The sequence below is a fragment of the Podarcis bocagei genome (assembly GCF_964188305.1).
Source record: "Podarcis bocagei genome assembly, chromosome: 8".
Lineage (NCBI taxonomy): Eukaryota > Metazoa > Chordata > Lepidosauria > Squamata > Lacertidae > Podarcis > Podarcis bocagei.
Window position 1 is genome coordinate 69,732,955 of NC_138133.1, and position 7,241 is coordinate 69,740,195.

A 7,241-nucleotide genomic window follows, 5' to 3' on the forward strand; every position below is an offset into this window, starting at 1 on the left:
TTGGGGCGAGGGATTGACTATTAACCTACTTTGGGAATTGTAGCTCGGGGGAGGGGGGATGAGGGGTCTCCTAACAACTCTCAGCACTCTTAACAATCCACAGTTCCCAGGATTCTTTGAGGGAAGACATGACTGTTTATAGTTGTTGCTTTAACAGTGTAGTGCAAAAGGAGCCAGATTTACCGGTAGTCTGTTGCCACAGAGTGGGGCCCTGTTAATGTGAGAGGCAGAGGGGAAGTGAGTGGGCTGCCATGAGGGGAAAACAGGGTGGGAATTGCTGCTAAGAGTGCTAGTTGCTTAATCCGCTTGAATCCTGTGTGTGTGTGTGGGTGTGTTCACCTAGGTATCTGAACTGGGAATTTTAATGCTTGTTGTCGTGGTTTTGCTTGTTTATCTTAGGACAAAACTGCTAATATGTTATTTATTGGACCTGCTTATATGATTTGGTAATTTTTGTATCTTTTTTTAATCTTGGTTACTTTTTATTACTTTACTTTCCCACTCTGGGACAGGAAATGTTCAATGAAGACTGGGCTACAAATATCGTAAATAAGTAAGTAATAAATTTAAAATTGGATACAAATTCCTCCTCCTCACCTGCTATTCCATAATGTTCAAAACCACTCTCGGTGAAGAGGCCTAACGCACTCTGGTGAGTTGCACAGCCCTGTGGCAGAGAGCATGGTATACAGCAGACCACCTCAGAGGTCTGGAGTATGGGCTTTGGCAAGCTAAGAGGTCTTTGCCATGGACTCTCAGCAGCACAGCTTCCTCCCCAAAATGCACAGAAACATGCGGACATAAAAAATCATTAAATATAACATTATTTTGTGACTCCATTGACGCGAATGATTATGCAGTTGAAGGCAAAAATTAAAAGCAGGGTTAACAAGGATATATAGCTTTCACCATATGTGTGAGAAGTGTGCCCACACTTCAAAACCCTGTTAGATAAGACCAGGGGGCTGCAGTTCTGTGGAGAAGCAAATATTTTCCCTGAAAAGGGCCTCAGATTCAACCCTGGACATTTCAAGGGAGGGCTGGGGTGGGAGGAACCCCTGTACAAAATGCTGGAAAGCTACTGTCAATCAGTGCAGACAACACTGAGCTAAATGGTCCAATCGCCAGCTTTCTTAAGTACTCAATATTTTGCCAAAACAGCAAGCCCTGGTATTTATAAAATAAACTGGGGGGGGGGGAGTCTATCCCACTGAAGAACTACAAGAAACTCTACAGTATCCAGCCTTAATTGCAAATCAGGCTATAAAATCATGGTGAGCCACAACCAAGTGGGTTGACTTCTACACTATGTCCCCACACAGGTATGCACAGTAGGCAAATGGGTACATACTTGCATAATTGCCAGGTGGTGTCTGCACCATAAGGGAGACCGCAACGTGGTATTCTTCTCCCAAGACACGCCACCCCTGAGAAATACAGTCTATCCCATGGCCATTCCCTCCTGGACTAGATCCGCAGGAACCAGTGCTGTACTTGCAGACAAACTTGGTTTCACTATATGGTAAGTAATCTGATTGCCAGAAGTCATTTCTGTCCTGTGCAATGCTGATGCTTATTATACATGGGAAGCAGCTGGTGGTCAACAAAAGAGGTTTAAAGACTGTCTCAAGGCAAATCTAAAAAAAAATGTAGTATAAACACTGACAACTGGGAAACACTGGCCTGAGAGTGCTCTAGTTGGAGAACAGCCTTTACCAAAGGTGTCATGGGCTTTGAAGACACTCAAACTCAGGACGCAAGGGAGAAACGTGCTAAGAGGAAGGCACGCTTGGCAAATCCACACCGTGATCAGCTCCTGCCCGGAAACCAATGCCACCACTGTGGAAGGATGTGTGGATCCAGAATTGGCCTCCACAGTCACTTACAGACTCATTGTTAAAACCGTGTTTACTTACTCGGCTACGAGTGATCTCCAAAGAAGAAGAATAATTTTTGGGTTATTCCGTACTGAAGTCTTTTGAGAACCACTCACCAGCCCAGCCCACTTTGAACACAGGCGTAGAAACTCTTCAGACGCCTAGGAGCCACCATTGCATTGGAGCAGAGGGGGATAGCTCTATCCACAGTTGAACTAACTGGTCAAATGCTAAGGCAACAGCTTCAAATCATTAGATGCTGGGCAGCCATGTGCCTGGTTTGTTCCATCTCTCTCTATCCCTGCTGGATGACCACTGCTTGTTTCGTACGATCATAGCAGCAATAAGAAGCCACAGTAACAAAGCCCCATAACTAGCTGGAATTATGCAGAAATTGATAACACATATGGTGCTGGCAGAGGTGAACAGTGCTCAGCAGAACCCCACAGGCATATTCAAATTTAAAAGCACAGCCTACAAGTACAATCCATTTAACACTGCAAATGTGCAGCCTCCCATTTTAATGGGATTTTAGGCCCATGGAAGTGAATGAAGGTTGCATAACATTTGGTTGGTTGCGCTCTCTTATCTCTAGTCTATGCAATGGTTCACACATCATATCAAAGTTTAACATTTTATGTTTAGCTATGGTTCAACATGAATAAGCGGCAAGCTGGCTCACAGTGTTATAATATCCCCATTTCTCTTCTCCCCCAATCTTGGTCACACCATGAACGACAAATGACGAGTCTTTGTTATCTGAACTTGGGCTCATGGTTTATGTCTCTCCAAGCAAATCACAGGTGGTAGCCATAGTTTGTTGTTGGCTTACTGCTCATCATTTATTTGGGGAAAACAAACCCTGAGCTCAGTTTCAAGGGGCGTGACAGGCCAAAAGTTGTGGTTTGTTCTGCCAGTGCAGCACAGCCGAGGAGCTGGAGAGGAATTAGGTAGGGAAACTGCTCCTTTTATTGAGACACAGTTAAACATAATTAAACATAAACTATGGTTTAACATTATGTGTGAACACAGACAAAAGAAAGACTAGTTTTGCTTTCAAATCACTTGCAAGTACGACAACACAATGGCTGTTTTTCCACACACAAAAAAAGAGCACCTACTTTGTTAGTACAAACCAAACATGTTTAATCCTACTTAATCATGCTTAATCATGCTTTGATCAGCTTATTAATTTTGTTAGCTAACAGATATCAAGAAGTATAACTCAAGTCAGCAGCTTACATTCAACTCAGACAACTTTCATTGAAATTCAAGCTGCGGCTGCTATGACGACAATTAATTTTGGTTGACACTTCCGTTGCCCTTCATAACAATCTGTAAAATATGGATTTTGTTAAAATGTTATGCATTGCGTTTTTGCATTTCTATTATAGCCGGTGGCCAATATGGAAATGAAACCAAACTGAATTATGCATGAATAATAATCACGAGTGGCATCGTTAGGTTTTTGAAATATACTGAAATGATCTCATCTAGTCCTGCCAACAAGAATCTAAGGAGGATCAAGCTCACTGGAACATGTCTGACCAAGTGACAGACAGTCTATTATTGTCCAATGATGTCTCACAAACAGACCCCATCTAGATACAAGGGCCAAAACCCTATCAAACTCTATTGAACCCAGAGCTGATGGGAGTTGTAATCCAAAACATCTGGAGGACACAAGGTAGGTGAAGGCTGTCTTGGTCCATTTTATGGAAGCTGCAATGTGGACGCTGCAATATAGTTAATCGTTTTGCCCATCTGGGTTGCCCAGCCTCGTGCACAGGCTCCATGCCACCACCAATAGTCCAGGTTTGGCTTAACTACGCAAGCGGGCGAATTCACACGAGACGTGGATGGCGTGCATGGTGCCCCCCAGACAGGGTTCCCGCTATTCAGAAGCCTTTGAAGTAAATTTGAAACTGGGCATAGTAGAACAAAAATAGATGTTTCAAGCAAGCATGCCATGCTGCACAATAAAGAAGGAGGTATGGTTAACATAATGGGACGTGGGTGGCGCCGTGGGTTACACCACGGAGCCTAGGACTTGCCGATCAGAAGGTCGGCGGTTCTAATCACTGCGACGGGCTGAGCTCCCGTTGCTCTGTCCCGGCTCCTGCCAACCTAGCAGTTCGAAAGCACGTCAAAGTGCAAGTAGATAAATAGGTACCACTCCGGCGGGAAGGTAAATGGCTTTTCCGTGCGCTGCTCTGGTTCGCCAGAAGTGGCTTAGTCATGCTGGCCACACGACCCAGAAGCTGTACGCCGGCTCCCTTGGCCAGTAAAGCGAGATGAGTCGTCCATGACTGGACCTAATGGTCAGGGGTCCCTTTACCTTTACCGTTAACATGGTCCCCCACCCCTCCCTAGCTTCTTCACTAGGGCATGACTGGTTGACATGCAACAGGTTTGACCTCCCCCATTCCAGGGAGACAGCACTCCATCGCTTTCTGATGTCGTAACACTGAAAAAAATCACAAACTCATCCCATGTCCCCTGCATAACATCTATTGGAACTTGGGGTTATTATACAACAGGAGCTGGCAGTGTGGAAGAACTCTGGTGTCTGAATACTTTTTGGATTTAGAACAGGGTTTCCAAAACTTGGGTCTCTAGCTGCTTTTTTGGACTACAACTCCCATCACCCCTAGCTAGCAGGACCAGTGGTCAGGGATGATGGGAACTGTAGTCCAAAAACAGCTGGAGACCCAGGTTTGTGAAACATAAGCGCCCACAGTTACTTCTGTTTCCAACCAGCAAATCTAACACTTGGTGAGCAACTACTACAACATTTGTCCTCTAATAAAGGGACCAATCTGGGATTAGGTGTGAGTTGTGATAAACAGCCACTTCAGTTTCAAGAATGGGGAACCTATGGCCCTCCAGAGGTTGTTGCATGACAGCTCCTGTCTTAGCAATGTCCATACTGGTCAGGGCTGGTGGGTGTTGAACTCCCAACCAGGTTCCCCATCCTTGTTTCAGGGGAACCCTTTTTGTGGACTTCAGATAGAGATTCTATAAATCTACAGCATACATGTGCACTAGCCACAAAAAGGATTTCAATAATAAACCAAATAACTCATCTGCTCAACTGAACTTCAGATGCAGAGTGTGGTTGTATTCAAAAGTGTGAGTTTACAAGGTCTGGCCGCAAGCCCAGAAGTCTGAGGTTTAATAAATGTTGAGCTAGTTGCTACAACTCCTACATTCATTCCAGTTCCACAACTCACTGCTTTGGAGCAGGGCTACTTCAGAGTAAATACAGCGCTGAGGATGCAACCCAACAGGGCTATTCTGAAGAAATAAAGGACTGTGGATTTCAAGTACTGTGCAGCAATTCAGGAAGTCAAAGGGCTAGACTACTGTATAAAGTTTCTACACTTGAAAGCAATTATTCAAAGCAATATTTCCCTACAACTGAACAACTGGTCTACTGTTTGTAGGCAAAAGGGGCTCACAGTCCTGCCTTCAAGTCTAGGAACTGATTAATACACACAGTGGGGCATTTAAAAGGCTTTGTTTGTCCCCGGAGGGACTCCATGTAGAATTTTAATAGATCAGTAAAATTACATTCCCTGTGGTACTTTGAAACAGCTGCAATCCTTGAGATTGCTTAGCTACGTTTTACCTAAGCAGGGAAGCTGGGCAGCAACCCTCAATGTTCACAAATGAGCCAAACACAAGAAAATGCAGTTTTAAAAAAGAACATCATTCACACGTTAATATAAAACAACAACTTGAGTAAGTTTCAGCATAAGCATGTTGAGAAAGACGGTGCATTTATTTCTCCAACTCCCAGAAAATCAAATCTACAGTTGCTTTCTCACTTAAATCTTCACGCCAAAGCAAGATAACTTGCAATAATTTTTTCAAAGCTGCTTTCATTCATATCCCTGAAAAGTTTAACCGCATTACTTTCACGCCTTTGTTTAACTAGTGCATGCGTGCACACTTAAATTGCCAGCTATGTTTCAAATGCAGTGTAGAGATCCACAAGACTTTTCAAAGAAATGTGGTTTCTTTTATTGCTAGTAATAATAAAGTCCTACACTTTTGGTTAGAAAGAGACAAGCAAGTCATGAGCCTTCCTCCGTTCTGAAGGTGGAAAACATCGGCAAACACCCATATCCCATCATAGCCATATCCTCCGCTATCAAATAATATTTCTGCACATAATACAACCATCTTCCCCCACCCTTCCCTTAACAAAGGGGCCTGGAGGAAGCAGCCTTCTACTTATTCAAAGAAGAAGAAAATAATGTTCCACTGAGGTATCCTTTTTTTAGCTCTTGCAACTTACTTTTCCGCCGCAGAAGAACTTGAAAGGCAAAGCTACAAGTGGGATTGGCAGAGTGGGAAAAGAGCCACATAGTTCACTACTTTTCATCTAGTATCTCAGCAGCACACATTTCAGATTACGCTGTCAGACTGCTCCTGAGACCCCCTTCCCTGCTGCTTACAGCCTGTTTACCACCCTTTCCCCTTGCAAATATAAGATGCTTCTGCAAACTGAAACAAAATCTCGCCTACCGGAGAAGGGGAGAGAATGCAGCTCTCCGCGTTTGTTGTGCTAACCTCCTTCCTTTCCCCATCAGCCGGTGGTGCCTCCTTACACTTGCGCGCCCTGAGAAGTTCCCTCCCAGGGCATTCAACGGGACTTCCTCCCGAGGAACCCCCTGCTCAGGTTGCAGTCTAGCCCGTAACCTGGGAGAGGAAGCCGAGGATCGGGGCCCCCTTCGGGCAAGCGCCGCCAAGGCGCTGCGTAAAAAGAGAGCCCTCGGCCAAAGCGGGCTCTTTAATCGGATCAGGAAGGCAATTTCATGAGCGCGCACTGAAAGCCTCGACCTAAAGCCTTGGGGAAGCTGGGCGGAAGCGTGGCTCCAGACACAACTCGTGTTTCCCCCACCCAGACATACACACGCGCTTTATCCCGGCAGGCTGGAGAAGTGTCCCGCCTGGGATCCCTCCGCTTCATTTCCCTCCGCCGCCGGTTCAAGTCCGTGGAGAGAGAAGTCGAAGCGCCTCTTCCGCGGCTCCTCTAGCGGGAAACTCGCCAAGCGGCCGAAACAGGCGCAATAGTGGCGGGCAGGAAAGCGAGGCGTGGAATTGCTGTGGCGCGGGGAGAGAGCAATGCTAATACTAATACTAGTAATAATATTAATGCTTTCTTTACCTCACCGTGCAGAAAGGCAGCTCTTCAGTGCTCCATGCTCCGGCAGCCCGAGGCAGGCAGGCAGGCAGGCAGGCAGGCGGCGCCGGCGAGCGCGCGCAAGAGCGAGCGAGATAAGCCCGGCAGCCTCCACCGCCAGCGGAGAGATTCTCACTCTCCCCCGGCTCGCCAAGCTCCCACCACATCGCCTG

At 45.9% G+C, this 7,241-nt stretch overlaps 1 protein-coding gene across 5 annotated transcripts in view; it reads right to left on the reverse strand.

Moving 5' to 3' along the window:
- NCALD (neurocalcin delta) overlaps positions 1–7,241 on the reverse strand; it is a 63,860-nt gene extending 56,619 nt beyond the window's left edge. The window contains exon 1 of one of the 5 annotated variants that reach the window (XM_081205239.1): positions 7,059–7,241. The gene's annotated coding sequence lies outside the window, so the exon portion shown is untranslated. Of the gene's footprint in view, positions 1–6,180; positions 6,325–6,410; positions 6,739–6,796; positions 6,818–7,053 lie in introns of those variants that run through there. The other 4 variants (XM_081205238.1, XM_081205242.1, XM_081205240.1 and 1 more) reach the window with 4 other exon arrangements.